The sequence below is a fragment of the Bacillus rossius genome, chromosome 1 (genome assembly GCF_032445375.1).
Source record: "Bacillus rossius redtenbacheri isolate Brsri chromosome 1, Brsri_v3, whole genome shotgun sequence".
Classification (NCBI taxonomy): domain Eukaryota; kingdom Metazoa; phylum Arthropoda; class Insecta; order Phasmatodea; family Bacillidae; genus Bacillus; species Bacillus rossius.
In genome coordinates, this window is record NC_086330.1 from 152006931 (window position 1) to 152026800 (window position 19870).

The following is a 19870-nucleotide window of genomic DNA, read 5'->3' on the forward strand; positions in this document are numbered from 1 at the left end:
GAGATTCAACGTAGAATACTTACTTTATAATAAAATATAAACCTGAATAGTTTTAAAACACGTACTATAAACACTGAAGGTATTTGTTTTTGCTTAAACGACTGCAATCAGTCATTAAATACTTCCTGCAAACAAACTTTTTATCTTATTAAGTTGATTCAACATAAAAAATTTAACAGCAAAAGTTTCGTCCCGAAATTCTATTATATTTCATGGCGTCGAATATATGTAGGTTAACAGTTTGTTGTGTCTCTACAGTATGATGAACGCTACGCTATCTTTACATATCAACGTTAACCATGGGTTGTAATGCCAGGATACCAATGTATAATTTGCTGTTTTTTTCTTTTTATGTCTTTAAATTATAACATAGAGTATTAAAGAGTATTCGTACTATTGTAAAGTTTTATTTTTTAACACCTATGTGTGGTGTAAATTCTGTGATGTTCACGAAAACAATATATAAAGATGAATAACGCGGGTCCGCCCATATTTTCGATATTTCTGAGACTTCCACACTTTGCCGTTCATTCGACTTCCGTTCCATTCACGAAATTATTCCTACCGAATGCCTTATACCGAGAGATTACATGGTACATATACAAAAAAAAATTCACACCAGCAAATGGAACGAATTTAAAATCAATTCCCCCCACTCCCTAGGGAGTTGCGGGTTCTCTGACGGGCACGCAGTCTCGTGCTGCCGTGCGAGTAACGGAACGCGGCCCGTGCCCCCTCCCTGCTCCGCGCTCAGTCGTCTGCCACCCGGGGCTCGGGCGGTTGGGGGGACAGAGGGAGTTGTCCCATGCGCCGAGGCGATGGTGTATTTGACGCGGCCCGTGCCAGCTCGCCACACGGCGACGACGACGCCATCTGCGCGGCTGCCCGCCAAGCAGCGCGAGGGCGTAAACAAACGGGGCGTGCGTTTCGCGAGCCGCGAGTCGCGTCCGGTTCGCCTGCCGCCGAAGGTTTCGAGCGCTCACGTGGACGGACTGCCTCGCATCAGGTAACATCGGCGCGCTTTCACTGGGAGACTCGTGATGCGGAAACTTGCCGGGATGAATGAGTCTTCAATGAATGAATGAATGAGCTCGAGTTTCGGTCTCGCATGCCGAGTTGGTGATTTCATTTCCGTGTAATTTACTCTTACGTAAGTGGTTTTTACCTTTAAAATTTATACGATAATTTTCTTGCATCTGTGTTTGGCTCGCAAATTGTCTCACAAGATATTTACTTTCGGTTCGGTTTGTAAAAGGTCACTGAAGTGATTATAATTACTGTGAACACTTTCGTGAAGTTTTACCGCCAATAGAAGATATTTAGTAAAAGGATTGCATGATAACGGTAAATTAATCCTGTGGTTATGATGATTGCTGTTTTAATTTAGTTTGTCGAAGTCCTGGCATAAGAAAGAAAAACTTGCATTACAATGCATAAATTCATAATTAAAACAATGCATTACGATCGTAAAATGTAGGCTATACTAAAGGAAAAAATTCACAAGATCTGACATAATTTGTTTGTATTGTGATATTTGAGTTTTGGTTATGTAGGTACATGATATTTCAACGTGCTAATGTAAAACAGCGAGCATCATGTATTACAAGATCTTTATATACAGGATCATGCCATCAGGATCAAGGGATAAACTTTGATACGTGATACGGAATAGTTAACCAAAATATCTATTGAGAGAAAACTTGTGACGAAACAAAACATTTTAGAGTAGAACTAATGCAGCAGCCATCGATTATGATGATGTTTTTTGAGCTGGTGTAGTCAGTGAGGAACCGAACATAGTGATCCGGATTTTAACAAGGAAAGTACGTTGTTTAAATCTATATTGTGAAGTAAAGATTATATTATACATTTTAATATATTCTTTGGTAATATATAATCTATAGTAATATATATTATGTTAACTATAATTACATTTTATTGAATATGATTTATTAGATGTGAAATGCTATTCATATTACCGATAAGGTAAATATGTAGTTGAGCGGTATTTGCGAAAAAAAATGTTAAAAATCTGAAAATACTTTTATTATATGCTCTTTAAATTCCTATTTTCATTTGGAATTTCTTATCTCCGCCGGCTTTAATGAAAAGAAGAATTTAAAGAGCATATAATAAAAGTATTTTCAGATTTTTAACATTTTTTTTTGCAAATACCGCTCAACTACATATTTACCTAACGTATTATATACACATATTTTTTAATTAAATTAAATTCAGTATTTTTTAATTTGTTAATATTTATATTTATTTAATGTCTTGAAGGTAAAACTTCCGTGTCCAAACCTGTCCGGATTCAAAACCCGGATCGCCTTCTGCTCAACCTCCGTGGTCTCCGATACCTGGTGGAACCATTTACAATTTCTTTACTAATCATTCATAGTAACAACATTTTTATTTCCGTCACCTGACAGTACGGCAAGATTTGCAATCTATTCATGGCAACAAAATTCCTTGGTATTCATGTACATACTGAAACAAAGAACTAGATTATGACTTCTTAATAAATAAACTTTAGTGTGAACTCCTTGATATAAAGTTAAGTTAAAAACCTCAATTCAATTAGATATAGATGCTTATCGTTTAGCCAGGCTTAGTGTTTTTAATGTGTCTAGTAGACCATTATGTATTTATTAATAAAGGAAGGGGGGTTAATTCTAAATATATATATATATATATATATATATATATATATATATATATGCCATTTAATAAGGTTTACTGTTGGAAATTGACACATGTACACTACTCAAGTTCTCTTTCAAGCACTATAAATAAGATTCCCAGATTTCTGGCTTGGTTTTGGTTCAGTTAGTAAGGTAATGTGAATGTTTTGGTGTAATGTGTGCACTTTCATTCGCTATTTGTAGGCTAGTAGTAGGCCAGGTAGTTGAAAAAAATTTTTAAGTGGTGTATTTTGTTGGAAAAGTGTTTTAGATTTAATACAAAACACGTGGTTTAATGAATTCAGTGAACGGCGTTCTCGTCTAAAGCTGGGCCTCGCAAGTTTCTCTCGTCATTACTTTTGTTTGAGGGCTATTTCTAAAATGTTTACTCGATACCTCCCTCGCATCTGTTCTGTTCTGCCATAACTATTTTCAATAGGTTTTCACTTGGTGTAATATTATGGGTGTTAAAAAAGGCGCGCAAGCTGTAATAATTATAAATAATTGCGCGCCCATTTTTACACCCATGATATTACACTAAGTGATTATTTGTTGAAAATATTAGTGACAAGGCAGCAAATGCGAGAGAGGTATCGAGTTCAAATTTAAGAAATAGCCATTGAAAAATAATTAATAACGAAAAATTAAAAGAAAAGAAAAGGACATGGCTTTTCAGACCGAGGCTTAATCATTCGATTTTGCTTCGATGTTGTTTCAAGGGGAAGCAATTCCTATGGCTGGAGGTGTTTTTTTTTAAATGAATGAATTGGGCGTAACGCATTCTTTACATAGGAGTGGTCAGGCCGAGGGGCACTGAATTAAGAATGCCGCATTGACGGAATGCATTGGTGGCGGACGGGAGCACACCGAGAAAACACATGAGCCCGCTGCAACGTCCGCCACGTTTCCCACTTGCGAAAAAGAAATTCCGGGAGTAGGTATATATAGTATGTCCTGGTGCAGGGGGGTTGGGGGTCGGGAGCCGGGGAGCCATGGCCACCATCTTGGATTACGTCACTTCCGGCGGCCATCTTGGATTCGACCTTGACCTTTTACCCCGGCGGCCATCTTGGATTACATCACTTACGGCGGCCATTTTGTTTTTATCCGCCATTTTGTTTTTATCCGCCATTTTGTTTACTAGAACATTCCGCCAATTTGAGTTTCGTCCGCCATTTTGAAAATCTTTATTTATTATACGATTTTAATGAAATCAATTTTAAAATTTATAAAAAAAATTAAATAAAAATTAAAAATATATTACTTAATAAAATTTTAATTAAAAACCTGCGCATCGAACACCCCACTCCTATACATTACGAGTACACCAACTAGCCCCCCACTCCTCTGTTACAATGACATCGTCATCGAACACCCCACTAACCCCTGTTACAATTTTTCGTTACACCACATTCTTTAAAATAAATTTATTATCAAAATAAAAATATATATACCATCGTTGTCTGCTGGAGGCAGCCATCTTATTTAGTGGAGACCGCCATCTTGATTTCATCTGATGGATGTCGTCATCGGGTTTAGGTTTCTAAAGTATGTTAGTGTATATAAGGTCGAGTTTCAATTCTCTACCAACCTTATTATGAACCTTATAGACCAAAATTTACAAAATCCACAGTCATTTTGTTGTTGTAACCATAATTTTTTCTTAAAGTCTTATCATTTATAGGTTTTAACTAAAATATATGCTATCAATACTATCGTTGTGGATGCGTTAGTTAAAGTAATGATAATTAAAAAAAAAATTATCACTCCATCTTAGCGGACCAGAAATTTTTCAGAGTCCTAACTTACAAGTAATATTCTCTTCTCATGTTTGCGTACACATGTTTAAAAGCTGCATGGAAGCAGATATTTTTTAATGTTTGCGTATAATATCATTTCACTTTTCCGAAACAAATTTTAAATAAAATAATAGGAGAATTCATGTTTTATATTAAAATAGTAAAACAATATATGGGTAAAATTGTATTTATTAAAAATAAAATCTCATGAAGAGAAAAACGTACAAGAAAAACAGAACTATACAGCAAAGGGAAACCATGCAACAAATGGAAAACTATACAACAAATGGAAAATTTACAACAAAATAGATATAACAGCAAAAACAGAAAACTATACTGCTAAACTGTAACTATACACCAAAATGGAAAATATATACAAAAAAATAAAACGACAAAACAGAAAATAAATACAGCAGAAAAACTATACAACAGATTGTTTTACAGGTCATTGCCAACATATCCGTGGGGGACCGTGCGGATACCATCTTCGCAGATCAGCCGTTTGTCGTCCTCCCACGTGATGGCCAGCTTATTGCTATATTCGCTGTATAGTATGTGCTGCCGGGAGCGAATGGCTCTTACACCCGCCCTCCTTGTGCGGTGTTCTTGCAGTGCATCCAGGTAGTCGCTGAATGTGATGCGGTTTTTGACCACGCACCGCTGGATGCCCTTGGCCTTTTTCTCGCTCTTACCACCACACCTGTAGGCGTAGAGTTTGGCTCGTAAGCTTACAAACTCCTCCATAACTTCTCCCCCACATCCATCTTTGAATTTGCCAACAACTTTCTTGTTGGTGGGGGAGAAGCAAGGGTGGCCGGAAGGGTAGCAGCTGGTGTCGAACTTCTCCATCAGTATAGGGTCGGCTTGGAGGTCATGGTAGAAGTCCTGTGTCTGGATCTCATACACGAAACTGTCTGTATCCATGTACGCCAGATGAATGTTTTCAGAGTATTTAGGCTTCATGGTATTGTAGTGGAAGTCATACATTAGAGTCTTTGATAGGTCGAGTACGGCCAGTCCGGCATAGATCGGCTTGTCAAATATTATCGTTTCATGGTTCAGGTGGACTAGAGACAAATTCGGCTCGTACATTGTGCGATCCTTGAAGGATGGGCGGCACACCAACTTCTTGAACCTCTTCTCAGAACACACCAACTCCATTTTGAGCCTCCGTCTCTTGTTCTCCATCAATTTTCCGAAGGTGGAGTTCACAGCCAACTTGAAGAACTCCTTCTCGAATTCGTTTGCTGCTGCTTTACGCTTGTTGGAGTTCAGTCGAATATAGGGCTCCAACCATGCCGACTGCTCAAACTGAAGAACTTTATGTATTCTTATGATTTTTAGTCCATGCGATATGGCTTGCTGGAGGTTTTTATAGTGGACGATGTAGTGCTCTTTATTTTCCAGCGTTGTCATCAGCTTTGATTGTTTTGAGCCGGGAGGACACTGATTCACGGGGAGAAATGGCAGGTCTTTGTGACTTTCGTAGAGCTCGGGAGGGTACTCCACGTCACACTCAATTATGTATCCAGTAGGTGAATTTTCCGGAATAGACATAACATCAACGGATGTATCCGACCATTTGAAATGACGAATTGGAAGCGGTAGAGACATCGCCCACCCCTACAAATTATTTGCATCAATATACTCTAGGAATATGGATGGCTTGGAAGCATCATATGTCTCAGGCACATATGAATTATTCGCAACACAATGACGTTTGATGCTTTGCGCTACACCACCACGAATACCAGCCTCCACAAACATATACATGTCATAATCTGTGAGTAGCTCTAGCTGTACACCTGTGGTTCGAAGCATCGCGTCGAAAGCGAACCCAGGACAAGAAATGTAGTGAGATGGATCTAAACTATATGTCTCCAAACATATGGAACGGAAATTCTCGAATACATCTGCTAGGATCAGAACATCCGTCTTCAGGTACAAGTCAGCATACTCCCCCAAAGTAGCACACTGAAACTTGTCCCAGACTTTCACTGCATGAGCATACTCCGTCTCTGAAATCCCAGAATCAGTCAGAATATTAAAGAAATCATCGATAGGTGGAAGACTCGTATCGTCTAGTCGAGCAAAAGAATCAACGAAGTCGTAGGGGAAGACTCCCTTGCGAGTAACCAACTCCAACTCATCAGGAGCGAAAAACTCAGCAGTACTGACAAACTTCTTTGCAGGCAAGAACTCAGCGAGCGAAGCAAGACCCCGACTCATGAAACGGAACGTATCAACAAACTGAATGCTGAACTTATCATGTAACTTTTTGGAAAAAGTTATCAGCTTCTCTTCCGAATTAGGAATGATGAAGATGTCTTTAGTGTCGTACCCTAACTTCCTGATAATGAAGTTCTGATCGTACGCCAGGTTGTGGAAGAACACAATCATCTTTTTCGGTCTGCGCCTGAGAAGGTTGCAGTCATTACATGCAGGTCCAATAAATTCACCGGTGAAGTGATTATGATCACGAACTTTCTTTGCGACCCCTCCGAACTTTCCTCCACAGTAGCAACAACACCTTGCTTGCAGAAAAGCAGTGTTCTGCGAATGTGTGAGCGGAGTCATAGGAACAGACGTAGAAAATATTTTCTGTACGTCATGTCCAATCTCCACAATGCGGGATATGAATTTGTCTTCTGCGTCACAACCACGATACACTTCAGGCTGTGAAGGAAGTGAAGAAGTGAGGTGTGCTGGAATGACGGAGTTATCTGCTTTCACATAAATGCAGTAGCTGTATGCTTTATGCTTTTGGTACTGCAGCGTGTATGGCTCATCAGGATTCGGGTGACACGTATGGATTTTCTCCAGAATAGCTTCAAAGTCGCAATATACCACGATGGGCATCTTATCACTGTGATGGAAGTTTTTGAACTTCAGAACAGGTGGCTGGCCATTTTCATCAAGCTGTGGCATCTCAATCCTAACAGCAGCATGCTGTTTGCAGAGCTCACTGTGTTTTTCCAAACACTGAAGACCAGTGAGCCCGCTAACCCTATCCTGATCATCATAATGCTTGAAGCATCTTTTGCAAACATGAATAGCCTCAGTGTGTGTAGTGAGTTGGGACCGAACCAGGGCAGAAAATTTTTTAATGTATGTGAAATGGGACGAATCGTCATTGACCAAGAGCAGCAGATCGAAATGATGTTCTTTCTCTTCAGGAGCGACTCGTGCAGGAACAACATTCAGATTTTCGTCGATACTGTAGATGTTGATTGAGACTCCGGGGTTCTGTTTTTCAAACAGCGGTATTTGCTTGATTGGAGTAGGAAACTCGATGTTCGTGAAGTTGAATTTCTCTTCCAAGTCATGGTACCGCTGGTTGACACGTTCAGGATTCCGCCCTTCCACATACTTTACCAGGATCGCCCACTTGAAGCACATGTGATCATCCAGGTTTTGTGGATTGATCACTGCATGTTTTGTTTCGATGGAAGTAGGTAGGTCGATGTAGGAGCTGGCACGGAGTGGATCAAGCTTGTTGATTCTCAACTGTAGTCGCTTAACGGCCGATAAAGTCCATCCGGACCCCTTACCCATGTAATCTTCCTCCTCCTTGCAGATCTTGGAGATGGACTCGGCAACTGCTTCCTCCACCTCGTGAACTGCGTAGAGGGGGACATTCATGGTTTTGAAGGCCCTCTTGTCTTCGCTGGTATCCACAGGTTTCTCGTAGTCACACTCCAGCATTATGTTAAATTTCAGCGGTCCATTCTCTTCAATCTCCTCCATGAGCTGGCTTATTATTTTTGCCTTGATGGAGTTGAGATATGCGCATATGTCCTTGGCAGTACTTGTTGTGTTTTCTGCCACGTACGTTTTCAAGTTGCCCTTGAAACCTACTTCGGCGGTGATGAAGCCGTGGGTATTGGCCAGACCCATGCCGGTCACCACCTTTGTACGACTTGGCTTGGACATAACTGCAGGCTTAACTACTGCCATCCTCTGCTTTTTGGTCGGAGGTGGAGCAGGCCTCTTGCATACCTTAATGTGGGCTTTCAATTTGTCAGCCCTGGCGAACTCCTTAGCACAGTTCTCGCAGGAATGCACTATGCGGTTTGGGTTTAGTCCACAAGCAGACTTCTCATGTCGTCTGGCATGGCTGGAGTTCTTGAAGGCCTTATAGCAGAAACTGCACCGCATGCTTGATGTCGTGGTGACAGCACCGGTACATGATGCAAGGTGCTGCTGCATCTTGTCACTGCGAGCGACAGTCTTGCCACATAGGTGGCACTGCTGGTAGTCACGATGCAGGTTCTCGGCACACTGTCTCTCGTGTCGGTAGCAATTCTTAGATGCCGTGAAGGAGGCAGAGCAGAAACGACATTTCTGAACGGTAGATGTCATCTCGACAATCGGTAGTCCGGTCTCAACGTACGGAACACGCGAAGGAAGCTCGACGTACGGAGAACTGCAACAAAAGAATTAAGAATACAATGTAGCTAGATGTTACATGAAAACAAACATAACCTCAAAACTCTAGCCCTCAAGCTTACTAACCTAAACTGCTAGCAATGTAACTAAATAAAAAAAGTTGCAAACATATCCTCAAAACTCTAGCCCTCAAGCTTACTAACCTAAACTGCTAGCAATGTTACTAAATAAAAAGGTTGCAAACATAACCTCAAAGCTACTCCTTCATGTACAATCCTAAAAATGGTAGAATATTTAAAGTACTGATAAAAGTTAAAGCTGAAAAAGTATTCAATGTTAACTCAAAATGATTGATTACATAACCTCAAAACTACACTAATGCACAACTCAAAAATGCTAGAATATTTAAAGTACTGTTAAAAGTTTAAGCTAAACAATTACTGGTTACCCACACATAAGTGTACAGAGAAAAAACTAGCTAGCAGATAACCTACGAAAAAGCTGAGAAACATAAAAATATTAACGAAACATGTAGCATACCTCAGAAAACGATGAAGTGGAGCTGCAGAAGATGATGTATCGTTGGCGGTAGGAATCGTGGTAGCAGCGAAACTCACACACGAACTAGCTCACTCAAACTCCAATAACACAATGAAGCTCCGACAGCTAATCCTGGCCTTTTATAGCCTCGGACCTGCCTGTTCTTGGAAAAACCATTAGGAACAGAGTATTTCTGTTGTATCCGCCAATAGGAATGTAGTACATGGAAGTACCATTGTCTTCGGAAAAACCCAGCATGACTTATGTGCATGTCGTAGCAGGTCTGTGAGGGGTGGGGGTAGAAATGTAACCTGACAGCCAAACAGAGGAAACCTCTCTCGGGTAAAACCACTAATTACCTAGGTGATTAGAGATTAGGGCGCGAGGCACTGCCTGCATCGTGACTCATCACTCAGGAATGTCGTCTCGCAGCGCCGAGGGGACCCAAACAATAGACTTGACCGTGCATGTCACAACAGGTACATTAGTCCGCGACTTTGTGGCGCCATGAGGCGCTCAGGAATGTCTGAGCCTGCCACAAACAGCTCATCAAAGTGTCATCACGAAGCACTCGAGCTGCAGTCATGACGCGCATGCTACAACAGGCCCGTTAGTCACCGACTTCGTGGCGCCAAGCTGACACTCGGGTAGACAGGTAGCTAAATGATAATACTAATAATGCAAGGAAATAAAAAAATCGGGTATGTTTAATACATTTTTTTAAAAGTAAGAACACATTAAAAAACTAAAACATTAAAAATTTATTCTACATTTATTATGACCAACATTCGTTTAAAATTTTTTAGCATTTCATTGCGAACAATCAGTTGAACATCCACAGAATGACACATTTTGCTGATGTTCCAGGAACAAACCCTTTTCACAACCATTTAAGGAGACTTTCCTTAGGCTCTCTTTTCATTGGTCAAATAAAACATCTCCCTCTCTTCCCCTTTTACAATGATGCTGCTTCACCATCACGCTAAAATTCTGTAAGACCAAAAAAAATATACTTCCCTTAAACCTTACGGTAGAAATTTCATCCTAGGATGCTGTTACTGCATCTAGAAATTAAAAATTATATTATCTCATACAGGTTTTATTTACATGTTAGACTTAACCATCCTACCACACACACGCACAGACATGCACACACTTACACACACATGCGTGCGCATGCGTGCACTGAGATGAAATACATACTTGCCCACATAATGTACTTTTATTTACAAAGGCAACATATTAAAACACATAATATTTAAATTTTGTGTAGATTGGATGGTACCAGAAACCATACTGCAAAACGAGCGGACAACACTTGAGTCTTTACTATGATTGGGCTGACGGATTGCCTCTGGAACGCCCTTGTTACCTTCAACGACTCAGAATTAAAACTTTTATCCATCAAAAAACAACAACTGTTTAACTAAGCAAACATACACCCCACACCCTTCAAAAAATTTTTATTACACAAGGCATTATTTACATGGCAGGAGACTGCACACACGAAGTGCGCAGCTTCAGGTTAGAAATATTGATTAAAATAACTGATAAAGATGCTAATTTGTTTATGAAAAAATTGCACATGAAATACAGACACTTAGTTATTTACACACACGTACATACATACATACATACACCCTGCATGGCTTCAGAAGGAAGTACGATATTAACCACTCAAGACTTACATCTGTTTATGAAAAGGAGCTAAATATTAAAACATTTTCAAAGTTAATTTTAGAGATGAAATATCACGTACAAGTCCTTGCATGCGAGAACATTTTATTACGTAATTATCTTCATTTTTCCCAAACCATAGGTCTGATGTCTGGATACCACACAAATCACATACTTAAGATATGCACTACGAGATGACTGCACGACAGTCCAAGCCCATGCGCTTAGAGACGAAACTGCACTAGAAGCGTTAGCAAGCATTGCAATTATCTCGCTTCAGTAATGCAGATTCACCTCTGACTAGGTGGACCTCCTGAAACACTAAACATAGGACAGTGAAACACATTAAAATAATGCATTTCAAAATAATTGAATAATATAAAACACTGCATATTTCTCTAGAATCACCACGCAACTGACAGCCCTTTCAATCACAATTCTGCGAATGCTATCACAGAATGCTAGATTTAGAAAGAAAGGATCATTCATTCCTTCATTATGGAACAAAGTGATACATCACATGAAGAGAAACAAAAAAGGCACACACTTCGTTCTTAGACTCGTGCCGCCTCCTTGACAGAGAGAAAAGATTTAACACATAAAATAGTATATATTTCATTTCCAGCGATGAAGCTGTACTAATATCACCTTGACAAGCTTAGATGATCTAGGGAGATACAAAGTAAATATATTAACAAAAAAAACGACTAAAAATCATTTACAAACAAAATACTTAACATTCCTTCACTTACATATTTTTCTCAATTTAATAAATGAGAGAACACAAACATTTGCTTAAATCACTATTTATCAATTTTAAACTCTCGTGTACATCAGGATAAAATATATTGTAACATTCATTATTAGTTGTAATGTAAAAAATGCAAAACAGTTTCTCTGTGGGATGTGGAATGCTCACTCACGATCGAAAAAAAAGAGGGCTTCGCTGTAACGCAAGGGGAGGGGGAAACCATCTTGAAAGTTGATGTTACTCATATATTTGGATGTATAGTAATCAAGCAAGTAATAACATTTTGTGGTATAATCTCCGTCTGATTAAAGTTTATTTGCTAACATGAATTCACAAATTAAACGAATCTCTGAGTACATTTGCTTATCTTTTATAGAAAAAAATGCACAGATTGATTGTTTTATCATGAATAACCAGGAGCACACTAAAAAAACAAAAAAATTCTCGCCAATAATAACCAACAGCACACAAACAATAGAAAAAAACGATGTGTCAGTAATAACATGCAGCATGCGAAGAAAATCACCAAAATATTGTCAAGAATAACCATCAGTACATGTATAATACCAATAAAGTCTTAACTTGAAAAATGCTGAAGTGCACGGAGAAAATTATCAAATTCTTGTCAGGTAAAAAAAGCAGAAGCAAATGAAAAAAAAAACTCAACAAAATTATAACACAGTAAAGTTGGAGCACACGTAGAAATCTATCGAAATTTCATGTGAAAAAATAGGAGCACTCAGAGAAAACTATCAGTGAGAAGATTAAAAACATCATACATTATCAATTTTTTTAAAAAAGTTCAAATAAAATCCTGTCAGATCTCTTTGCTTAAGCAACATGGGAGTTCTGGCACAAGTCAGCTTGTGAACTCTTTGCTTAAGCAACATGAGAGTTCTGGCACAAGTCAGCTTGTGAACTCTTTGTTTAAGCAACAAGAGAGTTCTAGCACAAGTTAACTTGTGAACTCTTTGCTTAAGCGACATGAGAGTTCTAGCACAAGTCAGCTTGTGAACTCTTTGCTTAAGCAACATGAGAGTTCACAAGCTGACTTGTGCCAGAACTCCCATGTTGCTTAAGCAAAGAGATCTGACAGGATTTTATTTGAACTTTTTTAAAAAAATTGATAATGTATGATGTTTTTAATCTTCTCACTGATAGTTTTCTCTGAGTGCTCCTATTTTTTCATATGAAATTTCGATAGATTTCTACGTGTGCTCCAACTTTACTGTGTTATAATTTTGTTGAGTTTTTTTTTTTCATTTGCTTCTGCTTTTTTTACCTGACAAGAATTTGATAATTTTCTCCGTGCACTTCAGCATTTTTCAAGTTAAGACTTTATTGGTATTATACATGTACTGATGGTTATTCTTGACAATATTTTGGTGATTTTCTTCGCATGCTGCATGTTATTACTGACACATCGTTTTTTTCTATTGTTTGTGTGCTGTTGGTTATTATTGGCGAGAATTTTTTTGTTTTTTTTTAGTGTGCTCCTGGTTATTCATGATAAAACAATCAATCTGTGCATTTTTTTCTATAAAAGATAAGCAAATGTACTCAGAGATTCGTTTAATTTGTGAATTCATGTTAGCAAATAAACTTTAATCAGACGGAGATTATACCACAAAATGTTATTACTTGCTTGATTACTATACATCCAAATATATGAGTAACATCAACTTTCAAGATGGTTTCCCCCTCCCCTTGCGTTACAGCGAAGCCCTCTTTTTTTTCGATCGTGAGTGAGCATTCCACATCCCACAGAGAAACTGTTTTGCATTTTTTACATTACAACTAATAATGAATGTTACAATATATTTTATCCTGATGTACACGAGAGTTTAAAATTGATAAATAGTGATTTAAGCAAATGTTTGTGTTCTCTCATTTATTAAATTGAGAAAAATATGTAAGTGAAGGAATGTTAAGTATTTTGTTTGTAAATGATTTTTAGTCGTTTTTTTTTGTTAATATATTTACTTTGTATCTCCCTAGATCATCTAAGCTTGTCAAGGTGATATTAGTACAGCTTCATCGCTGGAAATGAAATATATACTATTTTATGTGTTAAATCTTTTCTCTCTGTCAAGGAGGCGGCACGAGTCTAAGAACGAAGTGTGTGCCTTTTTTGTTTCTCTTCATGTGATGTATCACTTTGTTCCATAATGAAGGAATGAATGATCCTTTCTTTCTAAATCTAGCATTCTGTGATAGCATTCGCAGAATTGTGACTGAAAGGGCTGTCAGTTGCGTGGTGATTTTCGTGAAATATGCAGTGTTTTATATTATTGAAATGTATTGAAATGTATTATTTTAATGTGTTTCGCTGTCCTATGTTTACTGTTTCAGGAGGTCCACCTAGTCAGAGGTGAATCTGCATTAGTGAAGCGAGATAATTGCAATGCTTGCTAACGCTTCTAGTGCAGTTTCGTCTCTAAGCGCATGGGCTTGGACTGTCGTGCAGTCATCTCGTAGTGCATATCTTAAGTATGTGATTTGTGTGGTATCCAGACATCAGACCTATGGTTTGGGAAAAATGAAGATAATTACGTAATAAAATGTTCTCGCATGCAAGGACTTGTACATGATATTTCATCTCTAAAATTAACTTTGAAAATGTTTTAATATTTAGCTCCTTTTCATAAACAGATGTAAGTCTTGAGTGGTTAATATCGTACTTCCTTCTGAAGCCATGCAGGGTGTATGTATGTATGTATGTACGTGTGTGTAAATAACTAAGTGTCTGTATTTCATGTGCAATTTTTTCATAAACAAATTAGCATCTTTAGCAGTTATTTTAATCAATATTTCTAACCTGAAGCTGCGCACTTCGTGTGTGCAGTCTCCTGCCATGTAAATAATGCCTTGTGTAATAAAAATTTTTTGAAGGGTGTGGGGTGTATGTTTGCTTAGTTAAACAGTTGTTGTTTTTTGATGGATAAAAGTTTTAATTCTGAGTCGTTGAAGGTAACAAGGGCGTTCCAGAGGCAATCCGTCAGCCCAATCATAGTAAAGACTCAAGTGTTGTCCGCTCGTTTTGCAGTATGGTTTCTGGTACCATCCAATCTACACAAAATTTAAATATTATGTGTTTTAATATGTTGCCTTTGTAAATAAAAGTACATTATGTGGGCAAGTATGTATTTCATCTCAGTGCACGCATGCGCACGCATGTGTGTGTAAGTGTGTGCATGTCTGTGCGTGTGTGTGGTAGGATGGTTAAGTCTAACATGTAAATAAAACCTGTATGAGATAATATAATTTTTAATTTCTAGATGCAGTAACAGCATCCTAGGATGAAATTTCTACCATAAGGTTTAAGGGAAGTATATTTTTTTTGGTCTTACAGAATTTTAGCGTGATGGTGAAGCAGCATCATTGTAAAAGGGGAAGAGAGGGAGATGTTTTATTTGACCAATGAAAAGAGAGCCTAAGGAAAGTCTCCTTAAATGGTTGTGAAAAGGGTTTGTTCCTGGAACATCAGCAAAATGTGTCATTCTGTGGATGTTCAACTGATTGTTCGCAATGAAATGCTAAAAAATTTTAAACGAATGTTGGTCATAATAAATGTAGAATAAATTTTTAATGTTTTAGTTTTTTAATGTGTTCTTACTTTTAAAAAAATGTATTAAACATACCCGATTTTTTTATTTCCTTGCATTATTAGTATTATCATTTAGCTACCTGTCTACCCGAGTGTCAGCTTGGCGCCACGAAGTCGGTGACTAACGGGCCTGTTGTAGCATGCGCGTCATGACTGCAGCTCGAGTGCTTCGTGATGACACTTTGATGAGCTGTTTGTGGCAGGCTCAGACATTCCTGAGCGCCTCATGGCGCCACAAAGTCGCGGACTAATGTACCTGTTGTGACATGCACGGTCAAGTCTATTGTTTGGGTCCCCTCGGCGCTGCGAGACGACATTCCTGAGTGATGAGTCACGATGCAGGCAGTGCCTCGCGCCCTAATCTCTAATCACCTAGGTAATTAGTGGTTTTACCCGAGAGAGGTTTCCTCTGTTTGGCTGTCAGGTTACATTTCTACCCCCACCCCTCACAGACCTGCTACGACATGCACATAAGTCATGCTGGGTTTTTCCGAAGACAATGGTACTTCCATGTACTACATTCCTATTGGCGGATACAACAGAAATACTCTGTTCCTAATGGTTTTTCCAAGAACAGGCAGGTCCGAGGCTATAAAAGGCCAGGATTAGCTGTCGGAGCTTCATTGTGTTATTGGAGTTTGAGTGAGCTAGTTCGTGTGTGAGTTTCGCTGCTACCACGATTCCTACCGCCAACGATACATCATCTTCTGCAGCTCCACTTCATCGTTTTCTGAGGTATGCTACATGTTTCGTTAATATTTTTATGTTTCTCAGCTTTTTCGTAGGTTATCTGCTAGCTAGTTTTTTCTCTGTACACTTATGTGTGGGTAACCAGTAATTGTTTAGCTTAAACTTTTAACAGTACTTTAAATATTCTAGCATTTTTGAGTTGTGCATTAGTGTAGTTTTGAGGTTATGTAATCAATCATTTTGAGTTAACATTGAATACTTTTTCAGCTTTAACTTTTATCAGTACTTTAAATATTCTACCATTTTTAGGATTGTACATGAAGGAGTAGCTTTGAGGTTATGTTTGCAACCTTTTTATTTAGTAACATTGCTAGCAGTTTAGGTTAGTAAGCTTGAGGGCTAGCGTTTTGAGGATATGTTTGCAACTTTTTTTATTTAGTTACATTGCTAGCAGTTTAGGTTAGTAAGCTTGAGGGCTAGAGTTTTGAGGTTAAGTTTGTTTTCATGTAACATCTAGCTACATTGTATTCTTAATTCTTTTGTTGCAGTTCTCCGTACGTCGAGCTTCCTTCGCGTGTTCCGTACGTTGAGACCGGACTACCGATTGTCGAGATGACATCTACCGTTCAGAAATGTCGTTTCTGCTCTGCCTCCTTCACGGCATCTAAGAATTGCTACCGACACGAGAGACAGTGTGCCGAGAACCTGCATCGTGACTACCAGCAGTGCCACCTATGTGGCAAGACTGTCGCTCGCAGTGACAAGATGCAGCAGCACCTTGCATCATGTACCGGTGCTGTCACCACGACATCAAGCATGCGGTGCAGTTTCTGCTATAAGGCCTTCAAGAACTCCAGCCATGCCAGACGACATGAGAAGTCTGCTTGTGGACTAAACCCAAACCGCATAGTGCATTCCTGCGAGAACTGTGCTAAGGAGTTCGCCAGGGCTGACAAATTGAAAGCCCACATTAAGGTATGCAAGAGGCCTGCTCCACCTCCGACCAAAAAGCAGAGGATGGCAGTAGTTAAGCCTGCAGTTATGTCCAAGCCAAGTCGTACAAAGGTGGTGACCGGCATGGGTCTGGCCAATACCCACGGCTTCATCACCGCCGAAGTAGGTTTCAAGGGCAACTTGAAAACGTACGTGGCAGAAAACACAACAAGTACTGCCAAGGACATATGCGCATATCTCAACTCCATCAAGGCAAAAATAATAAGCCAGCTCATGGAGGAGATTGAAGAGAATGGACCGCTGAAATTTAACATAATGCTGGAGTGTGACTACGAGAAACCTGTGGATACCAGCGAAGACAAGAGGGCCTTCAAAACCATGAATGTCCCCCTCTACGCAGTTCACGAGGTGGAGGAAGCAGTTGCCGAGTCCATCTCCAAGATCTGCAAGGAGGAGGAAGATTACATGGGTAAGGGGTCCGGATGGACTTTATCGGCCGTTAAGCGACTACAGTTGAGAATCAACAAGCTTGATCCACTCCGTGCCAGCTCCTACATCGACCTACCTACTTCCATCGAAACAAAACATGCAGTGATCAATCCACAAAACCTGGATGATCACATGTGCTTCAAGTGGGCGATCCTGGTAAAGTATGTGGAAGGGCGGAATCCTGAACGTGTCAACCAGCGGTACCATGACTTGGAAGAGAAATTCAACTTCACGAACATCGAGTTTCCTACTCCAATCAAGCAAATACCGCTGTTTGAAAAACAGAACCCCGGAGTCTCTATCAACACCTACAGTATCGACGAAAATCTGAATGTTGTTCCTGCACGAGTCGCTCCTGAAGAGAAAGAACATCATTTCGATCTGCTGCTCTTGGTCAATGACGATTCGTCCCATTTCACATACATTAAAAAATTTTCTGCCCTGGTTCGGTCCCAACTCACTACACACACTGAGGCTATTCATGTTTGCAAAAGATGCTTAAAGCATTATGATGATCAGGATAGGGTTAGCGGGCTCACTGGTCTTCAGTGTTTGGAAAAACACAGTGAGCTCTGCAAACAGCATGCTGCTGTTAGGATTGAGATGCCACAGCTTGATGAAAATGGCCAGCCACCTGTTCTGAAGTTCAAAAACTTCCATCACAGTGATAAGATGCCCATCGTGGTATATTGCAACTTTGAAGCTATTCTGGAGAAAATCCATAAGTGTCACCCGAATCCTGATGAGCCATACACGCTGCAGTACCAAAAGCATAAAGCATATAGCTACTGCATTTATGTGAAAGCAGATAACTCCGTCATTCCAGCACACCTCACTTCTTCACTTCCTTCACAGCCTGAAGTGTATCGTGGTTGTGACGCAGAAGACAAATTCATATCCCGCATTGTGGAGATTGGACATGACGTACAGAAAATATTTTCTACGTCTGTTCCTATGACTCCGCTCACACATTCGCAGAACACTGCTTTTCTGCAAGCAAGGTGTTGTTGCTACTGTGGAGGAAAGTTCGGAGGGGTCGCAAAGAAAGTTCGTGATCATAATCACTTCACCGGTGAATTTATTGGACCTGCATGTAATGACTGCAACCTTCTCAGGCGCAGACCGAAAAAGATGATTGTGTTCTTCCACAACCTGGCGTACGATCAGAACTTCATTATCAGGAAGTTAGGGTACGACACTAAAGACATCTTCATCATTCCTAATTCGGAAGAGAAGCTGATAACTTTTTCCAAAAAGTTACATGATAAGTTCAGCATTCAGTTTGTTGATACGTTCCGTTTCATGAGTCGGGGTCTTGCTTCGCTCGCTGAGTTCTTGCCTGCAAAGAAGTTTGTCAGTACTGCTGAGTTTTTCGCTCCTGATGAGTTGGAGTTGGTTACTCGCAAGGGAGTCTTCCCCTACGACTTCGTTGATTCTTTTGCTCGACTAGACGATACGAGTCTTCCACCTATCGATGATTTCTTTAATATTCTGACTGATTCTGGGATTTCAGAGACGGAGTATGCTCATGCAGTGAATGTCTGGGACAAGTTTCAGTGTGCTACTTTGGGGGAGTATGCTGACTTGTACCTGAAGACGGATGTTCTGATCCTAGCAGATGTATTCGAGAATTTCCGTTCCATATGTTTGGAGACATATAGTTTAGATCCATCTCACTACATTTCTTGTCCTGGGTTCGCTTTCGACGCGATGCTTCGAACCACAGGTGTACAGCTAGAGCTACTCACAGATTATGACATGTATATGTTTGTGGAGGCTGGTATTCGTGGTGGTGTAGCGCAAAGCATCAAACGTCATTGTGTTGCGAATAATTCATATGTGCCTGAGACATATGATGCTTCCAAGCCATCCATATTCCTAGAGTATATTGATGTAAATAATTTGTACGGGTGGGCGATGTCTCTACCGCTTCCAATTCGTCATTTCAAATGGTCGGATACATCCGTTGATGTTATGTCTATTCCGGAAAATTCACCTACTGGATACATAATTGAGTGTGACGTGGAGTACCCTCCCGAGCTCTACGAAAGTCACAAAGACCTGCCATTTCTCCCCGTGAATCAATGTCCTCCCGGCTCAAAACAATCAAAGCTGATGACAACGCTGGAAAATAAAGAGCACTACATCGTCCACTATAAAAACCTCCAGCAAGCCATATCGCATGGACTAAAAATCATAAGAATACATAAAGTTCTTCAATTTGAGCAGTCGGCATGGTTGGAGCCGTATATTCGACTGAACTCCAACAAGCGTAAAGCAGCAGCAAACG

General features: G+C 39.7%; 1 protein-coding gene across 1 annotated transcript in view; it reads left to right on the forward strand.

The window, feature by feature from the left end:
- The first annotated feature begins 829 nt into the window (after window positions 1-829).
- The window catches only part of LOC134546296 (GRAM domain-containing protein 2B-like), a 365293-nt gene continuing 346252 nt past the window's right edge, over window positions 830-19870 (forward strand). Inside the window, exon 1 of the mRNA XM_063389016.1 lies at window positions 830-1006. The gene's annotated coding sequence lies outside the window, so the exon portion shown is untranslated. The remainder of the gene's footprint in view (window positions 1007-19870) is intronic.